Genomic DNA, 20104 nt, shown 5'->3' with positions numbered 1-20104 from the left:
CTTGAATCGAAGATAGGAAGTGAAAGAAATGAAGAAAACCCTAAGAAATGAGAGGATTTCGAAATGAAAAGAGGAAAGAATGAAGTCAAATCGATCAAAAAGGTACTATAAATCTCGACCATACCTCTACTGTACATCACCGCGGGTGCGCCAACACAAAGGCCGCGGGTGCGCTGAGCTCTCGGCAGTCCACAAAATTCCTGAACCACAGACACCGCGGGTGCGGTCCCTGCATCACCGCGGGTGCGGTGATGCTACGGCCCTCCAACACAAAAACTGGAACAGTCGACCGCGGGTGCACTCCTTGCACTACCGCGGGTGCACTATGGTCACGGCCAAGATCACCTCCAATGCAACTAAAATCGATCCGGAACTCTGAAACGAACAACCAACAACAACTAACACCTCAAGAACAATATACTAAACATACTATAGCCCATAAACACAACTCTAAACCTCTAATCAAATAACTCAAATGAACATACGAAACTTAAATCGTACCGTACACCGGGTTCGGCTATTACACAATCTACCTCGATATGTCCACATTCCTTCTCCATTCAATTTAAAGTTCACATTTCTTTTTTCCTCATCTTGCTGCCTCAGTTGTCGTAATTCATTATCTGTACTTTGTTCGGCCATAATCATGTCTGCGAGTGTTGGTCGAACCATGAGAGATGATAACTGGATTGTAGCTCCTTTTGTAATAACATCAATCTTCAAATTCTGTAAATCCCATAAAATTTGTTCTTGTACTTGTATTGCGGAAATAGAACTAGATTTTCGACTTAACGCGTCGACAACAATATTGGCTTTACCTGGATGATAATAAATAACACAATCATAATCTTTCACCAATTCCAACCAACGTCATTGTCGCATATTCAGTTCTTTTTGCGTGAATAAATATTTCTAACTCTTGTGGTCCATGTATATTTTACACCATTCGCCATACAGATAATGGCGCCATATTTTCAATGCAAATACCACTGCTGCCAGTTCTAAATCATGTGTGGGATAGTTCTTTTCATATTCTTTGAATTGTCTTGATGCATAAGCAATGACCTTCCCGTGCTGCATTAACACTGCTCCTAAACCTTGTTTCGAAGCATCACTGTATACCACAAAATCTCCTAGTCTTTCTGGTATAGCAAGGACCGGTGTTGACGTCATTTTTGTTTTTAACTATTGGAAACTACGATCACATGCTTCGTTCCGTGCAAATTTGAATTCTTTCATGTTAACGCAGTCAAAGGCAATACTATCTTGGAAAATCTCGCTATAAAACGATGGTAATAACCAGCTAACCTGAGAAAACTGCGTACCTCAGTAACAATAGTTGGTCGTAGCCAGTTATTAACAGCTTCAATCTTACTTGGATCCACATATATGCCTTCATTTGAGATGATATCGCCCAAGAATGCTACTTGTTGAAGCCAAAATTCACATTTCTTCCATTTAGCATACAAATGTTGATCTTTCAAAGTCTGCAAAACTAGGTTCAGATGTTCTCGATACTCCTCTACAGTTCGTGAGTAGATGAGAATATCATCTATAAACACAATCACGAACTTTTCTAGAAATGACTTGAAAATTCTATTCATTAAATCCATAAAAGCTGCTGGTGCATTTGTTAGTCCAAATGGCATTACAAGAAATTCATAATGCCCATACCTCGTTCAGAAGGCAGTCTTTGAAATATCATCTGACTTTACTTTTAGTTGATGATAGGCTGATCGTAAATCAATTTTCGAAAAGATAGCAGCTCCTTATAATTGATCAAACAAATCATCAATTCTAGAGAGTGTATCTGTTTTTAATTGCCACCTTGTTCAACTCCCAATAATCAATACATAGACGAAGGGTACCGTCTTTCTTTTTCATAAATAAAACATGTGCACCCCACGGTGAAAAGCTCTGTCTAATAAATCCTTTATCAAGTAACTCCTGAAACTGTTCTTTCAATTCCTTCATTTCTGTAGGAGCTAATCGATAAGGAGCTTTTGAGATCGGATGAGTTCCAGCCACAACATCAATTACAAATTTGATCTCTCTATCTGGGGGTAAGCATGTAACATCATCGGGAAATACCTCTGGAAACTCACAAACAATATCTGTATCTCTTAATTCACGAACATGTGAGTCAATAGTTAACACAGATGCTAAATATCCATGACACCCCTTCTGTAGTAATTTACAAGCCTTCATACAAGAGATTATCCGAAGAGGTAAGGATATAGTTGCACTTGCTACTGTGAAGGTTCAGCTCCTATTGGCACAAACTTGATCATTTTCTTGCCACAGTCAATAGTAACTCTGTACTTAGAAAGCCAATCCATTCCCAGTATCACATCAAAATCAGTCATGTTCAGAACTATCAAATTGGCATACATCTGATGGCCTTGGACATATATTGGACACCCTCTCACAATCTGATCTGTCTGTAATTCTTACCCGAAAGGTAAGGCGATGGCGAGTTGTGTATCTGTTGTACTTGTTGTAATGCCCAGTCTCATTACAAACGATTCCGAAATAAAGGAATGTGTGGCTCTTGAATCTACTAAAACAATAGCAGTAATACTAAAAATCAAGAACATACCAGTGATCATCGATGTATCCGCATCCACTTCCTCTTTGGTCATCGAGAAAAGGAGTCCTTATACCTTCTCAGAACTTCCAGAACAATTTCTGGCGAGATGCCCTGATTTTTTGCAACGATAACAAACAATGGAACCTTGCATACATTCACCACCATGGAGTTTCCCACATTTAGGACAAGGTGGTCTGTCCTGTTCCTTTCGTGGAGGGGGACCCTTACCACGGGGTTCCTCTGGTCGAATACATTTACTATCAGTATTTTTGCCTTGTCCTGTTGTTTGGCTCTTTTGAAAGTATTGTTGCCTTCGCTTTGTCTGTTTCTGTCAATATGTTGTTCATCTTGTTCTGCCATATGTGCTCTTTCTACTATCTCCCCGTATGTAGCAACTTTCGACATTCGTACATCTCTTTTAATTTCAGAGCGAAGTCCTGCATAAAGTGTTCGCCCTTACTGGTGTCATCTTGTGCAATATATGGTACATATTGGACTCCAGCCTTGAATTGCTGTATATACTCAGTCATTGACATGGTTCCTTGTTTCAGATTAAGGAAATCACTGGCTTTCTTGGCTCGTACATCTTTGCTAAAATATTTGTTGTAAAACATGGATTTAAATGTATCCCACGTCAATGGTATCGTAGGTAATACCACCCTTGAACTCTCCTACATATCCTTGCATGTTTTGTTAACAAAAATATGGCACAAGTTACTTTGTCAGCATCTTCCATGTCTAGATAGGAGAAGATGGACTCCAATGACTTAATCCATTCTTCTGCTACTGTCGGATCAGTGCTTCCCATGAATTCAGGAGGATTCAGACGTCGAAAACGATCATATACATCTGTCTGAACAGGCCCTTGTCTGGGTAGCATGGCTTGTACTTCTGCCTGCTCATGTGTTGTTCGCTGCATTTCAAGTAATTGTTGTATTTGATCCCTATGAACTTTTGCTTATTGTTGGAGCAGCTGAGCAAAGTCATCTATAGGTCGTGGCGTGCCCTCACCTTCGACTACTGGGGTCTTGCCCTTAGATGACTCTCCTTCATGTATCTTCCGTTTAGGTGGCATGGTCTTTTATCTTAACCCAAATATAGGTCACATAGAAACACACAAATTAGCATAAACTATGGAATACAAAGATAATTACTTGCCGAGTTCCCCATGTGTGAATGAAGTGCAGTGTCTTCCCTGTCGAAGAACCATGGGCTCTGATACCAACTAAAATGTCACAGCCTTACTATATACTTGACATGACTAATGATACTTATAATTGTAATAAAAATAGTGTTTAAATGATATATCTATATTAATGAAGCAATTCAAATCAAGGAGCATCATTTTGACAGTTTGTAAAAATTTTGGCATGATATCCCTAAATTTCAATACACCAACACTCAAGCAATAATAAAAATATGTAATACACTAACCCTCAAGCAACAATACAATATGTACATATAATCATTTCCTTCTATACAAACATATTATGTATCATTATACCCATAGACATACACATTTTAAAACTTGTTTCAAACCATGAGATTAAATTCATTATAATACATATGCGGAAGCTATACAATAAGAAGTCTCCGTTCTTGTCGAGGTGAGGCACGTCACAAGCATCCATTGACGAACCAACATCCTATGTAACTTCATTACCTGATCCTATAATACATGAGCTACGTGAGTTTATAAAACTCAATAAGTTGGCACTTATATATATTAATATACGTAGAAGGAACATACATATGAGGTCGTGATCAACAATGAATCTTTAAACCATGTCAGACCATAGCATATATTCATGTTCATTTTTGTACTTGAGCCTCATTAGTTGACCTGTAATACCGTGCTTGCTTTATTATATAGCTACTACTGTGTTGGAGGTCAGGGAGAAACCTTTGGCAACCCCGCGCCCCATGAACATATATTGGCCAACAGGTTTGGTGGACTTAAACTCACCCATGATGTCAACGAGCTCTATATCATATAAAATCAGTCCTTTTCCTTTCATGTTCATGTTCATGTTCATGACATAGCACCCCTCTTCAATATTCATGAGTTCCTTTCATATTTAATATATAACAATGGAATATGGTGCTATGATTTCATCAATAAACATACTAACAATGTATATATAGCAATAATCAATGGGAAGTATCTGAAATCATAATGTTACTCATGTATTACTTCAAGAACATGCCAACTTACAGTCAAGTAAGAACACTGGTTTGAGACGATGTTTTCCAGTCCTATGCTGTCAATAAACCAATAGTCCAATCACTATGTCTCTAGTATGTGAAAGCTACTCCTTTACATGTAGAACAACTAAAAGAGAAGAAAAATTACATCCTTAGGAAGTTCTTGAGATGGAGAACTAAGTTATAACTTCAAAATGATGAAAGGAATGAAAAAGAAAGCATTTGGAGGAAGATTCCTAGGTTTTCTCTCGAGTCTTGTCGTTTAAGGATTGAGAAATGGTGAAAATGGTGGCACTCAGGCAGTCATTTTCTACCTCCCGGGTACGGAATGTTCTGTAAAGACTAGGCTTGTAGTGCACTGGTGCTCGGGCGGTCATTTTCTACTGCTCGGGCGCCACATGTTCTGCCTCTGAGCACTGCTTCATAAAAGATCGCTCCAGAAACAGCTCTTCCCTTCATAATTTGAAAAGGTGGTAAACATGAAAGTTGTATCTATATGGCTTGGCTTGAATCTCCAACTGGTTTCATGTCATTTGGAGGTCTGAGTAAAATGTTATGCTTATTCTCCTAACATGTATCAGTGATGGAATGACGGTATACAGGACACAATTCAGGGTACTTTTGGCGTGTCTTCCGCAATGATTTGGACATAACCCAAAACATGAAAGTTGTAGCATTATATCTTAGCTTTCTAACGGTTATGGCCTCACACAATTTGAATCCTTATTCAAATGATTATGCTAAAACTCGTAAGAACTACCATATTTTCATCTTATTTCCTACCAACTTTATTACACTACTTCTACCTACACATCTTATTATCACTATTTAAACACATATTCATTCTCAATACACCATGGACCATCTAAAAATCATATTTAATCTCAATATCGATACCTCGATCAACATGTAAAACATAATGAGTTAAATAAGTTACATTAAATGACATAAATGCCTTATTATCATTTGTACGAGTAACCGGGGCATTACAAAAGGGGTCCGACTGAAGTGCAATGGATAAATGCTAGGGACGAGGGAGTCATCTTGTAATAGCCTATCCCGGTGTACGGTACGGTTTAAGTTTCGTATGTTTATTGGGATATTTGATTTAGATATTAGAGTTGTGTTTATGGGTTATAGTTTGGTTGGTTATCATTATTTTGTGGCATTGTTGATGCTCGTTGTTGGTAGTTGTATTGTATCAGCGTTTCGGTTCGATTTTAGTTGCTTTAAAGTTTGTTTTTGGCCGTGACATCACCGCACCCGCGGTCCTTGCAGCACCGCACCCGCGGTCTTAATTTCAGCATTTTGGGTAGAAATGCCGTAGACACACCACACCCGCGGTGTAGAGGGCACCGCACACGCGGTAGAGGCACCGCACCCACGGTAAGGTTGGCACCGCACCCGCGGTCGTCATTTTCAGAATTTTGGTTGTGATGCCGTGAGCTTAGCGCACCCGCGGTGGAGGTGGAGCGCACCCGCGGTAGTGCACAGCAAAAGCGTGTTTTGGCGATTTTAGTGCTTAAATAGATGAGTTGGTCTTATTTCTCTCATTTCTTTCTCTCCATTTTCGAAATTTCTCTCCTTAGGGCTAGGGTTTCCTCATTTTCTTTCAATTCATTTCTTTGATTCAAGCTTCTAGTTGGTGATTTGAGTTGAGATTGAAGTTCTTCTTGGTGATAGGAAGCTAAGGTAAGCTTTTGGTATGATTATTCTTGGTTTTGGGGTGGGAAATGATATGGGTTTGTTGAATATGTTGGTTTTATGGATTAATTGGCATGGGTTCTTGGTTATTGAGTTGTTAATAGTGTGATTTATGGTTTATTGTTGTAGGATTTCAACCAAGGGTTTAGATTGGAGGTTTCAAGTGGTTGTAAGTGGAATTTCATCCTTTGTGCTCACATGATAATATATGTATGGTGTTTCAATGGTTTTAAAGTGTTATTCCCTTCATTTGATTAATGGTTATGTATTGATTCACTTATTATGTATATTGGAGGCATTTTTATGTCTCAATTGTAAAAAGGGAATACAAGAGAAAAGAGTTTGCAAAGTGTTTGTTTAAATGCCAAAGAGAGAATTCAAATTGATTTATGGATTGATAGATACATAGTCAGAAATTGCATGCAATTAGTTGATCAACGACCATAGGCTTATATGCCTCAGAGTTGTCGATTTATATCGATGGAATATAGGTAAGAGACAGAGATACTATTGATATCAATCCATACCAGAGAAAAGAGAAATACGATCATTATTATTATTCATGCTATGATATTCACATTTCAGAGTTGATGGTATTTACGTTTTTAAAGCTATGATTTTCAGAGTATGCTATGTCTATTGCTATGTAAGAGTTCCACTTGCTGAGTTTTATACTCATTTCAGTTTATTCATGTGATGCAGATCAGAGTGACGGGCCAGGACGTTGATTGTGGGCCGGAGTCATATGCATATAGAGAAGGAAGGAAGAAGATATTTTGTTGGCATTTCGGGCATGATCATAGGAATGATATTTTGTCTTTTTGTCATATCATTTGATTGATAATGTATATACTCTTGATTGAAAATGTTTTATGGAAATGTATTTTGAATCCTTCCTACCTTCAAGAAAAATTTTAAATTCCGCTGTATTTTATTAAATTGGGTCGAGGTGTCACATTTATTGGTATCAGAGCACCGTTCTTCGGACCAATGCATATGACTTCGTCTACTTTCAACTGTCCGGGGTATGTCTTCTTCTACATCTATTCATTGCTATTTATTGATTTGTATTTTGTGAGCACATTGTAGAGTATGCCTCCTAAGAGGAAAGCTGTAGAGGGTGAGGATAGTTCTTCCTCTAGAGTTGTCGATGAGTTCGGCAAGTTGTTGAAAGAGCAAGCCAAGGTCCATAGTGAGCAGATCCAGCAGTTGCTTCGTATGCAAGGTACAGGCCAAGGCAGAGGTCAAGTGAGAGACTAAGTAGCTCAAGCAGTTGGTACTGATGGCATCTTTACTGCTTTCAAGAGGATGGATCCACCGGAGTTTGCAGGTAGCACTGATTCGTTAGTGGCCGTAGAGTGGATCAAGGCACTCGAGGCTATCTTTGATCATCTCCAATACGAGGACAGTGTTCATGCTAGTCAAGGCTGCATGTATTTGGTGGAATGCGACCAAGGTTAGTGTTGATCTACCGGCTTTGAAGTGGCAAGAGTTCACCGATCTTTTCTATGACAAGTACTTCCCAGATGCACTACGAGCTAGGAATGTGACTGAGTTCTTGGAGCTTCGTCAGGGAGGCATGAACGTTGATGAGTACATCTTGAAGTTCGAGGAGGGCTATCTGTTTGCCCCGTATATTGCTTCCAACGACAAGGACAAGGTGCTCATTTCATCAGAGGTCTTCGAGCGGAGATCAGAAGAGATATCAACATGTCGAAGGCTGTGACATTAAAGGAGATTGTGTCTAAGGCATTGTTGGCTGAGCAAGACGAGAAAGACATTGCCAGGGAGAGGCAAGAGAGACAGCAGGCCATTGCTTAGAGGGGTCAGGGTTCGAGTCAGCGAGGTAAAGATCGTTTCAAGGGGAAAGGCAAGATAGAGCCGAGTCCTAAACCACCGGCAGTCCCATTTGATTCCGAGAAGCCTTTGTGTCCCAAGTGCAGTCGTCATCTAGAGGAGAGTGCAGATTTGGCACTCATACTTGTTATCGTTGTGGCACTGCAGGCCATATTGCCAAAGACTGTCCAAGAGGAGCGAGTAAAGAGAAGGTTCAGGGTCGCATCTTTACCATGACGAAGGAAGGTATAAACCATGATTCTTCTGTGATCTCTAGTACTATTTTAATTTCAGGCAGAGTAGCTACGACATTGATTGATACAGGTGCTACTCATTCTTTTATGTCTGAATTGTTTTTGAGATCTTTGGGTATAGTCCTTCTGTTCTTCCCCTCCAGTTCAATGTTGTTTTGCCTTCGGGAGATGTGTTGTGCCCGACATCTATTGTGTATGCGTGCTCTGTTCAAATCGATGAACGAGTGGTTTTATGTTGATCTGATTGTTATCCCTATGGTTGCATTTGATATTATTCTTGGCATGGATTGGCTATCGACTTATCGTGCAGTGATTGATTGCGTTCCTAAGACAGTGTCATTTGCAGATGATGGCAATAGGGAAGGTTTGCTCGCCAGTGCAGGTACTTCGCTGGTCCTTCCATTTATTTCTTGTCTTGAGGCTAAGAAGTTGTTTTGTAGAGGATGTGATGGGTCCTTGGCTTCTATTGTGGATGTGGATAAGATTGTGAAGTTGAATATTGATGATATTGATGTTGTGAGAGAGTTCTCTGATGTTTTTGAGGATGATGTGACGGGTTTGCCGCCGGACAGAGATGTGGAGTTTGTGATTGATCTAGTTCCAGGTACGGTTCCTATTTCCAAGGCTCCGTACAGAATGGCCCCTACAGAGATGAAGGAGCTGAAGACGCAGTTGCAGGATCTTTTGGATAAAGGTTTCATTCGACCGAGTTCTTCGCCTTGGGGAGCTCCGGTTCTTTTCGTCAAGAAGAAAGACGGGTCGTTGTGGCTGTGTATTGATCACAGAGAGCTCAACAAAGTGACGATCAAGAATAAATATCCGTTGCCACGGATAGATGATTTGTTTCATCAGTTGCCGGGGGCTACCGTGTTTTCAAAGATTGATCTACGATCTGGCTATTATCAGTTGAAGGTTAGGGAGTCTGATATCCCTAAGACGTCGTTCCGGACCAGGTACGGTCATTATGAATTTCTTGTGATGTCTTTTGGTCTGACCAATGCTCCTTCGGTCATGGATCTGATGAACCGTGTGTTCAAGTCGTATTTGGATAGCTTTCTCATTGTTTTCATCGACGACATTCTGATTTATTCCAAGACCAGAGAGCTTCATGCAGAGCACCTCAGAGTTGTTCTTCAGTTGTTGAGAGAGAAGAGGTTGTATGCTAAGTTGAAGATGTGTGAGTTTTGATTGGAGCGGATTTCTTTTCTAGGCCATGTTGTTTCGAAGGATGGCATATCTGTTGATCCCGTGAAGATTGAGGCGATTCAGAAATGGCTTATCCCTACCACTGTATCATAGGTACGCAGTTTTCTTGGTTTGGCGGGTTACAATTGTCGTTTTATTTCAGATTTCTCCAAGATTGCCCTGCCGTTAACCAATCTGACGAGTAAGACTGTGAAGTTCGAGTGGTCCAATGATTGCCAGAGTGGATTTCAAGAGTTGAAGGATAAGTTGACGACAGCTCCTGTTCTTGCATTACCCAGTGGTTCTGAGGACTTTGTCGTTGATACCGATGCATCTAAGAAGGGTCTTGGTGCAGTGCTGATGCAATGTGGAAAGGTAATCGCCTATGCTTCTCGCCAGTTGAAGGAATATGAGAAGAATTATCCTACGCACGATTTGGAGCTGGCAGCTGTGGTTTTCGCCTTAAAGATTTGGAGACATTATTTGTATGGCGAAAAGTGTGAAATTTTCACGGACCACAAGAGTTTGAAGTATTTGTTCTCTCAGAAAGAGCTCAATATGCGACAGAGGAGGTGGTCAGAGCTTGTCAAAGATTATGATGTGGCGATCAATTACCACCCAGGTAAAGCGAATGTTGTAGCGGATGCTTTGAGCCGTAAGTCGAGTTCTTCTTTGAGTTCGATGATTCAGCAGCCGTTGTTTTTAGACTTACAGAGAGAGGAGAGCTTTGGTAGTTCCGGGGACCATTGCTCGCTTTTCAGCGTTGGTTATTCGAGCTACATTGACGGATAGGATCCGTAGAGAGCAGGCCATTGATGTTCAGTTGGCAGAGATGAGAGCTAGAGCAGAGGAGAGAGGTAATTCAGAGTTTGGAGTGAATGGTGATGGTTTGATGACTTTCAGAGGCCGTATTTGTGTTCCTGTTGGTGATGATATTCGGCGAGACATTTTGACTGAGGCTCATACCGCGCCATATTCGATACATCCAGGCAACACCAAGATGTATCAGGATCTTCGTAGACTCTATTGATGGCCAGGTATGAAGAAAGATATTGCTATGTTTATTTCTCAGTGCCTAACTTGTCAGCAGGTGAAGATTGAGCACCAGAGACCTGCTGGGACATTATAGTCATTGCCGATTCTTCAATGGAAGTGGGAGCATATTACGATGGATTTCGTGACTGGTCTTCCCAGAACGCATAAGGGTTTTAACTCTATTTGGGTTATTGTCGATCGATTGACCAAGTCAGCGCACTTTCTTCCAGTCAAGACGACGTACTCCATGAACCAGTATGCCGAGGAGTACATAGCAGAGATTGTTATACTTCATGGTGTTCCTGTGTCGATCGTGTCTGATCGTGACCCTAGATTTACTTCAGAGTTTTGGAAGAGTTTGCACAGAGCTATGGGTTCACGGTTAGCATTCAGTACAGCTTATCATCTCCAGAGTGACGGTCAATCAGAGAGAGTTATTCAGATTCTTGAGGATATGCTCAGAGCTTGTACTATCGATTATCCTGGTAAATGGGACTCCAAGTTGCCTTTGGTTGAGTTCACGTACAACAATAGCTACCAAGCGACGATTGGCATGGCACCGTATGAAGCACTTTATGGCAGGAACAGTAGATCTCCCTTATATTGGGATGAGGTTGGCGAGAGGAAGATGTTGGGTCCAGAGTTGGTCTAACAGACGGCTGATGTTGTTGCTGTTATTCGAGAGAGGATGAAGACAGCACAGTCGAGACAAAAGAGCTATGCAGATGTGCGTCGCAGACCGTTGCAGTTTGAGGTTGGTGACCATGTGTTCTTGAAGATTGCACCTCTTAAGTATGTGATGCGGTTTGGCAAGAAGGGCAAGTTGAGTCCGAGATTTATTGGCCCATTTGAGATTTTGGACAGAGTTGGTGATCGAGCTTACAAGTTAGCCCTACCGCCAGATCTTGACAGAGTTCACAATGTTTTTCATGTGTCTATGCTCAGGAAGTATATTGCGAATCCTTCCCATGTTCTTCACCATGAGCCATTGGATTTGACGCCGAATTTGACCTATCAAGAAATTTCGGTCCAGATTCTGGATCGCAGAGTTAGAGTGTTGAGGAACAAAGAGATCGGCATCGTTAAAGTCCTTTGGAGGAATCATTTGATTGAAGAGGCCACGTGGGAACCAGAGGATGAGATGAGAGAGAAGTATCCTGAGTTGTTCGTGCAGTGACGTCAATTTTTCGAGGATGAAATTCCCTTAAGGAAGGGAGATTGTAATAGCCTATCCCGGTGTACGGTACGGTTTAAGTTTCGTATGTTTATTGGGATATTTGATTTAGATATTAGAGTTGTGTTTATGGGTTATAGTTTGGTTGGTTATCATTATTTTGTGGCATTGTTGATGCTCGTTGTTGGTAGTTGTATTGTATCAGCGTTTCGAATCGATTTTAGTTGCTTTAAAGTTTGTTTTTGGCCGTGACATCACCGCACCCGCGGTCCTTGCAGCACCGCACCCGCGGTCTTAATTTCAGCATTTTGGGTAGAAATGCCGTAGACACACCGCACCCGCGGTGTAGAGGGCACCGCACCCGCGGTAGAGGCACCGCACCCGCGGTAAGGTTGGCAATGCACCCGCGGTCGTCATTTTCATAATTTTGGTTGTGATGCCGTGAGCTTAGCGCACCCGCGGTGGAGGTGGAGCGCACCCGCGGTAGTGCACAACAAAAGCGTGTTTTGGCGATTTTAGTGCTTAAATAGATGAGTTGGTCTTATTTCTCTCATTTTTTTCTCTCCATTTTCGAAATTTCTCTCCTTAGGGCTAGGGTTTCCTCATTTTCTTTCAATTCCTTTCTTTGATTCAAGCTTCTAGTTGGTGATTTGAGTTGAGATTGAAGTTCTTCTTGGTGATAGGAAGCTAAGGTAAGCTTTTGGTATGATTATTCTTGGTTTTGGGGTGGGAAATGATATGGGTTTGTTGAATATGTTGGTTTTATGGATTAATTGGCATGGGTTCTTGGTTATTGAGTTGTTAATAGTGTGATTTATGGTTTATTGTTGTAGGATTTCAACCAAGGGTTTAGATTGGAGGTTTCAAGTGGTTGTAAGTGGAATTTCATCCTTTGTGCTCACATGATAATATATGTATGGTGTTTCAATGGTTTTAAAGTGTTATTCCCTTCATTTGATTAATGGTTATGTATTGATTCACTTATTATGTATATTGGAGGCATTTTTATGTCTCAATTGTAAAAAGGGAATACAAGAGAAAAGAGTTTGCAAAGTGTTTGTTTAAATGCCAAAGAGAGAATTCAAATTGATTTATGGATTGATAGATACATAGTCAGAGATTGCATGCAATTAGTTGATCAACGACCATAGGCTTATATCCCTCAGAGTTGTCGATTTATATCGATGGGATATAGGTAAGAGACAGAGATACTATTGATATCAATCCATACCAAAGAAAAGAGAAATACCATCATTATTATTATTCATGCTATGATATTCACATTTCAGAGTTGATGGTATTTACATTTTTAAAGCTATGATTTTCAGAGTATGCTATGTCTATTGCTATGTAAGAGTTCCACTTGCTGAGTTTTATACTCATTTCAGTTTATTCATGTGATGCAGATCAGAGTGACGGGCCAGGACGTTGATTGTGGGCCGGAGTCATATGCATATAGAGAAGGAAGGAAGAAGATATTTTGTTGGCATTTTGGGCATGATCATAGGAATGATATTTTGTCTTTTTGTCAATCATTTGATTGATAATGTATATACTCTTGATTGAAAATGTTTTATGGAAATGTATTTTGAATCCTTCCTACCTTCAAGAAAAATTTTAAATTCCGCTGTATTTTATTAAATTGGGTCGAGGTATCACACATCTTGAGTGGATGCAACATGTAAGAGCACCTATGAGTTGAGAGTTACCTGTGTTGCAAGATACCCCAAATGACATCAATGCTTAAGTGTCAAGTGCACCAGGGAGCTGAGGCCAACCCATGGCCATTCTTAATCCAGTGATACCTGTTAGGAACAAACATGCCAACGACATATACAAAACATAGGAACAATGAATGTTTTTCTCGCCCTAATCTTCAAGATACCTCACATTTAGTTTTATTCTTGATTTCTCCATCGAAGATTCTCATATTTCCTCCATGGCAATCTTAACTCATCCTTCATAAAATGTCTGAAACAACTTCACAAAATCAATTGTCATCGCCCAATGATTTTACTGGATCGTACTCTCTCCAGGTTTTGCGCAACACTTCCCTAACCCCCGGAAAGTAAATCCGAATTCGACAAGGATGGTGAAGAGGCTCCCACTACAGTAGATACAACAAATAGCTCCAGTGGGTTTTCATTGGTAGGACCCGACAAGCTTTTGGTGTCGTATCCAAGCGTTAATTTACATGGACACGACGTCAGAGTCGTGCAACGAATCACACCGCACTAAGGAAGCAGCTGGTTTATTATTTTGAGATCTTAGTGAAGAATGCAGGTCTAAGAGGCAAATTGCCATCGGATTCACCACTTCTGCTTTCAAACTTTGTCATCAGTCGGGATGGGAAACAAATAGTTATGGATATCATGGGGGTGGAAAGGGACAGACATTTGGCCCAACTTTCTCAGCTGGTGATACAATGGGAGATGGTATAAACTGTGATACACAAGGAACAATGCTGTAGTAGGAACTGTTCATAAAGATGTCAAGGGTCCTTGGTTTCCCACCGTTGCTATTCAAAGGCAAAGTGAAGAGATAACTGTTAACTTTGGAAATAATCCATTTGTTTTTTTTATCTTAAATCATACAAAGCAGCAAATATTCCATATCTATTCTTAGATCCATTATATTTACTGGAACTAGAAAAGGCTACCAAGGGAGTAAGCCTACAGTACTGGGGGAGTCCACTGATTTATAAAGATCCAGGCTGCATATGAAATTCTCGTTGATGATGAGAAAGTAGGCAATATGATACTGATAAATGTGTGAACCCGATGAAGGCATCTCAATCATGGATGTAGTGGCTTATGAAGAAGAGAAAAACATTCTACCAGAGAAGAGATATGGCCATTACACCTTGTGCTGAGCAACAACAGCTGGAATTGAATCCATGAGAACGTCGCCTTGCTCAATCAAAGATTGACCCTGAAGAAGAAATGAAGATACTAGTGAAAAAGAAAAATGCATCCTTGGAGAAATTTAACAGAACTCTAAACGACATACCCTTATTCTGTGAAAAGGGGATCTAATGAGGAGGACGACAAAGAAAGGAGAAGGTCCAGGAGTGATGAGAAAGAGCGGGCACTTGAAATTTGAAATAAAATAGTGGGAAAATGGGTTGCGTACATTCTTGGCCCATAACAAGTGGCCAATTCACAAAAATCAATTGGGGCTGTTATGAAGTGGATTAAAATTGGGCTCATATACAAGCATTTTGGCCCAATGGGCCAATGCTTGCGGGGGGCATTTGTTGAGACAATATTTTAATTAGGCCCAAGAATAAACATACCCAAGCCCAAACGTAAAAAAAAACCCATTAGTAATTTAAATTGATTTGAGTAAGTCAAAGGGCGTGCATACAGGAGGACATCGTGGAGCGTATAGGAAGAGATCATAGGGGAGTGGAGAAGAAACCGCACCGCACAATGTAGAAAATGAAGGAATCGGCTACGGAAAAGACACACAACTCTACACAGACAAATTTGCAAATACTCTCTACTTAATTTCAATATTCAAACACTAGTTTTCAATCATTGCAGTATAATTTCTAGTATTATAGGTCTTATCGCTTTAGAATTCAACAGCTTTATATGTTATATTTTTATGTCTTATAAATTCCTACAGTTTATTGAAAATATAAACAATGTCTGGGGTTTATTCCTCAAATTCCAATAGTTTTCTTTTGGCGTTATTAGTTGTTTTAGGATATTACAACCAACGGTCAAATTTAGGATTTACTTTCCCTTGTTTTTAGAACTTAGATTTTTATCATTTTAACACAAATCGGTGCATCTTTGCACCTGACACGCCCGCAAATATCAATATTGTGCAAATATATAATAATAAATATTTCGAGAACACCCCTCCGACCATGTGGTTAAAATGAAAAGGACGAGAAAAGCGAAAGGTAAAACGGTCTCAAGAAACACCTGTTTTTCTCCGCCACTCAAAACGATACGAAGCTTAGCTCAATCACAGCGAGTCATAAGGGTGTCAATTTGGGTGTGTTGAGTGAGTTGGGTTGGGTTTAGTTAAGTAATAGTACTATTCAAAAATTGTCCAACCCGAACTCGAGCCAACCTGAAAACTGCCAACCCAAACCAAACCCGACTCAACTCGATCAACCCGATTTTGAATTTTTTTTAAAGAATAAAATTTTAAAAATAATATTTTAATTTAAACACATAATAACAAAATTTGCGTCATATATTTGATTTAAATTTAAAAATATAATTATAGAAAAATAAGGTATATTTACTAAATCAAAATATCAAATAAACAATTGCTTAAAAAATAAAAAAATATTCAAAATAAATATTATTATGAAAATATATGATATAAATATATAATAAATAATTTTTCAGATATATAATATATAAAAATATAGACAATATTTATTAATTATTTTTAAAAAAAAATTAAAATTTTCAGGTCAATTTGGATCCATTCGGACTGATCTGAACCCAATCTAACTCGATATTTTTTTGGATCATTTATCCTACAAATCTTAAACTTAAACATAATTTTTTCTGGATTGAACTGAGTCAAAACTGTGGATGGTGTCTGATTTTGACGCCACACAGCCAGACCATCCGCCTGACTTCCACCTCGGTCTCGCGCAAAATGGCGTTGATACAGGTTCAATCTACGTTTTCTTCTTGATATTCAAAAACCCATTACAGGAACTCGTTCATACTGAGCTCCAAATCGAGTTTTCTTAGTAATCACTGGCCGTGGAAAGCCAACGCCTTGAGTTGTTCAGGAAGGAAGAGAATCGGAGAAATGGTGAAAGCGTGCGTCACATTGGAAGAGAAGAATGTTCCGGAAACAAACGGTGAAAGCGTGCGTCACATTGGAAGAGAAGAATGTTCCGGAAACGAGGAGCGAATGGGGGAAGGTTTCGGTTGTGCTGTTTGATAGGGACGGAGTGCTATGCAATAGTGAAGAGCTATACAGATTGGCTGCGGTTGATGTTTTCGCAGAAATGGGAGTTCAAGTCACGGTTCAAGATTTCGTGCCTTTCATTGGCACAGGTATATTTATCTTTTAAGGCCAATGATTATTCTTAGTGTGCAATTTTGGTCAACATTGTCCTTAGCTTGACAGAATTTAGCTTCCCGTATTCTAAATTTTGGTTTTGGTTCTTGCTACATTGTGGTACTATCACTTTACACACGATAGAATATAGTTATCACTCTGAAGATGTTACGGTTTGAATCGCAGAGGATATTGTGTGTTTCCTAATTTTTGTTAAGGAGGGTTGGTTTGGCAGGTTTTAATGTTGATGTTTTTTCAGAACGTATGAATGGGATATGAGATTGAATTTCTGGTTAACTTTACTGATTGAGCTTCCTTTCTCTGTCGTTCATTGTCTCCTGCATTGACTTTGGGGGTGAACTTGGTTTGAGGGTGAACGGGGGAACAGTTATGTGACTGGGGATTGGTGATGATTTAATTTGTATTTTCAGACTAAAACTATCATGACTAAAACTATCATTTTTCAAATAATTACCAGCTAAAAATTGAAAATTGTGTGATTTGAGTATCACTCGTGACTCGACTGCCACACCCATGGGAGCTATAGCAATGTTGAGGCCGTAGTTCAAACTGTATCAGGTTCTACCTGATCTGCATTATCCATGAAATAATCAGAATTGATTATTGGGGGGTTATTGGTCTACCTTTACCTTTCCCTTTTTTTTTTCTTACTTTTATTTTTCATCCTCTATCATATTCTTTATTTCTCTCCCCCTTCCTTGTATATTTCTGCATATATGATTGCATGATTTCTCAAATAACACTCAGGTGAAGCCAACTTCTTAGGAGGTGTTGCTTCTGTGAAGAGTGTGAAGGGATTTAATCCTGAGATGGCAAAGAAGAGATTTTTTTTAGATATACCTGGATAAGGTATCAACCAATAACTTTGCATGATTCCTATTTATGTTTTTTGTAAAATCCAATGTAGTTCATAAAGTTGTTCCCTTTTTTACAGTATACAAAGCCAAATTCTGGCATAGGTTTTCCGGGTGCCTATGAACTTCTAATACAGGTATTATGATCAACAAATACGTTGGTTGCTGTTTTCTTTGAATTTCTAAGTAATTGTATGATGAACAACAGTGTAAAGACCGTGGACTTAAAGTTGCTGTGGCATCTAGTGCTGATCGTATAAAGGTCTATGCTAATTTAGCAGCTGCTGATTTGCAGTTGTCCATGTAAGTTTATTTGTATCCATCTCACCGTTATTATAAAGTCTCAGTTTTCAGTATGTCATCTATTTTTTTGAGGTTTCATTACTTGTTATGATTAGATACGCATATGTGCCCATATATTTTGTGAAACTGTATCATATAATTTAAAAGCATTCTTCAGCTTCTTTACTGCTTAGCAGACCTTGTGATGCTGTGTGTAGTGAATATAATGAACAACTCACACAAGAAATCACAGGATAACACAATAGCCTACATCCACTTCGACCCTTAGATCGTTGCACTATCACCGATCCGAAGAGAAAGTTACAGGTTGTTTTTCCCCAAACCACCACACACACTCAAGAGTAAAATATACAAGATTACACTGGAGATGTTCTACTCAATAATAGCTTCTAGACTGCTACTCTCACACAAGAAGGAATACACGAAGGATCAAAACTAATCTTCTTATCACCTGCCAACTATATACTTATATGTGTGTAGGTGAATATGTCATCCATCCAAGTCTTCACGTTCAAACCCATACTTCTGTTATGACTGGTAACTTGCGGTTGTTGAGTCTCGATCTCCTACACCAATCCATTTCCCTTGTACATTTATCTGATTGCGTTTAACTAACCTTGACTCTGTGGGCAGGTGTGAGCATAGGTGAACCAACATTACATTGCGATAATGAATGTAGCCTATCTTGGCATACTATTATGACTTCTCTTTTCAAGAAAATCCGTAATGCGTGTTAGTCATCCACTATTTGCTTTGTCACTGTTTCATGAGTTCATCACAGTTCAGATCTTGAAGAGAAAATTTTCATCTGTAATTACAAAACATGACTTACTAACAAGAGAAAAGGTCTTAATTTATATGTTTGTGATGAATGTGCCCTGGAACTAAAGTTAGGATTTTTCTCCTCTTGAAAAATAAAACCAATTTTGGATATGTTACTATATATTTAGTAGTTTTGAAATATTAAAGTGTACCTTTTATTTTGCTATAAATTGTTCGATTGTTCTTTCAGTTAATCTCTCTGGAGTCTTCTTTTCGTGGTGATGATATTGACTAGAAAAGGTGCTATTGCGTTCTTAGGATTCTTTTGTTGTTGTGGTGGAATCTCACGTTACGAATCTCAAGCATATTATGTTTGAAAGCTCTTCAGCAAGTCACTAATCTCATGTTGGGGAAAAGCAATCTCTTTAGTTGACCAATAACATCTCTGGCATTTCAAAAGATTTTCTGGTAATCATATAATTTCCTTTTTGTTAGATATCAGCGCACGCTTAATTGGAAACGTCATTGCTGATTTGAATTTGTAGGAATCAAATGCAATTGTGACCATGGAAAGTAAGGGTTAAAATGACTCTCGGTGATCCAGGGTGAAGATTATCCTGGGAAACAGCTATTAGGGGACTGTCCTTGGTAGAAAGATAATGAACTTTTTGGATTTTGTTCCGTTGTTTGGGTTCAAAGAAACTATACCTAGAAGTACTAAACTGTGCGCTCACAATAATAGAGATTATATTATACTGCCAGATCTTGGTTGAGATGCAACACCGCCAAAATGTCGAAGAGCATCAATAAAAGTAACTGCATTGTAACTTTACATGGTTTCATGCTTCGAGTTCTTTTTATAGCTGGTGTATAGTTCTCTCTCCTGGGTTTGTTGGAGTATGCCCCTCTCTCAAATTTGTATACCCTACAGCATGTAAATTGCATAGTCCTAAAAGATAACTCCTCAGAGTTATGAAATACCCGTAATTTCAATATCATTAAGATTAGAGTTATTTTAGTAGATAACTAGTGATAATATTTGAATAAATTCGATTAAGCTATATAAATCTTAACAATACAACAACACACAAGTTTTTATTACACTAAGTGGGGACGGTCATTTGAATTCTCCTACGCC

The 20104-nt window shown here is 39.2% G+C and overlaps 1 pseudogene; it reads left to right on the top strand.

Annotated features, from left to right (window-relative positions):
* Positions 1–16546: 16546 nt before the first annotated feature.
* Positions 16547–19881, top strand: LOC140812870 (protein SUPPRESSOR OF QUENCHING 1, chloroplastic-like; annotated as a pseudogene).
* The last annotated feature ends 223 nt before the right edge of the window (positions 19882–20104 follow it).

This window comes from Primulina eburnea, chromosome 14 (genome assembly GCF_022965805.1).
Source record: "Primulina eburnea isolate SZY01 chromosome 14, ASM2296580v1, whole genome shotgun sequence".
In the NCBI taxonomy this organism is placed as follows: domain Eukaryota; kingdom Viridiplantae; phylum Streptophyta; class Magnoliopsida; order Lamiales; family Gesneriaceae; genus Primulina; species Primulina eburnea.
Note: the sequence above shows the minus strand (reverse complement) of the source record. Positions and strands in the feature narration are given on the sequence as shown.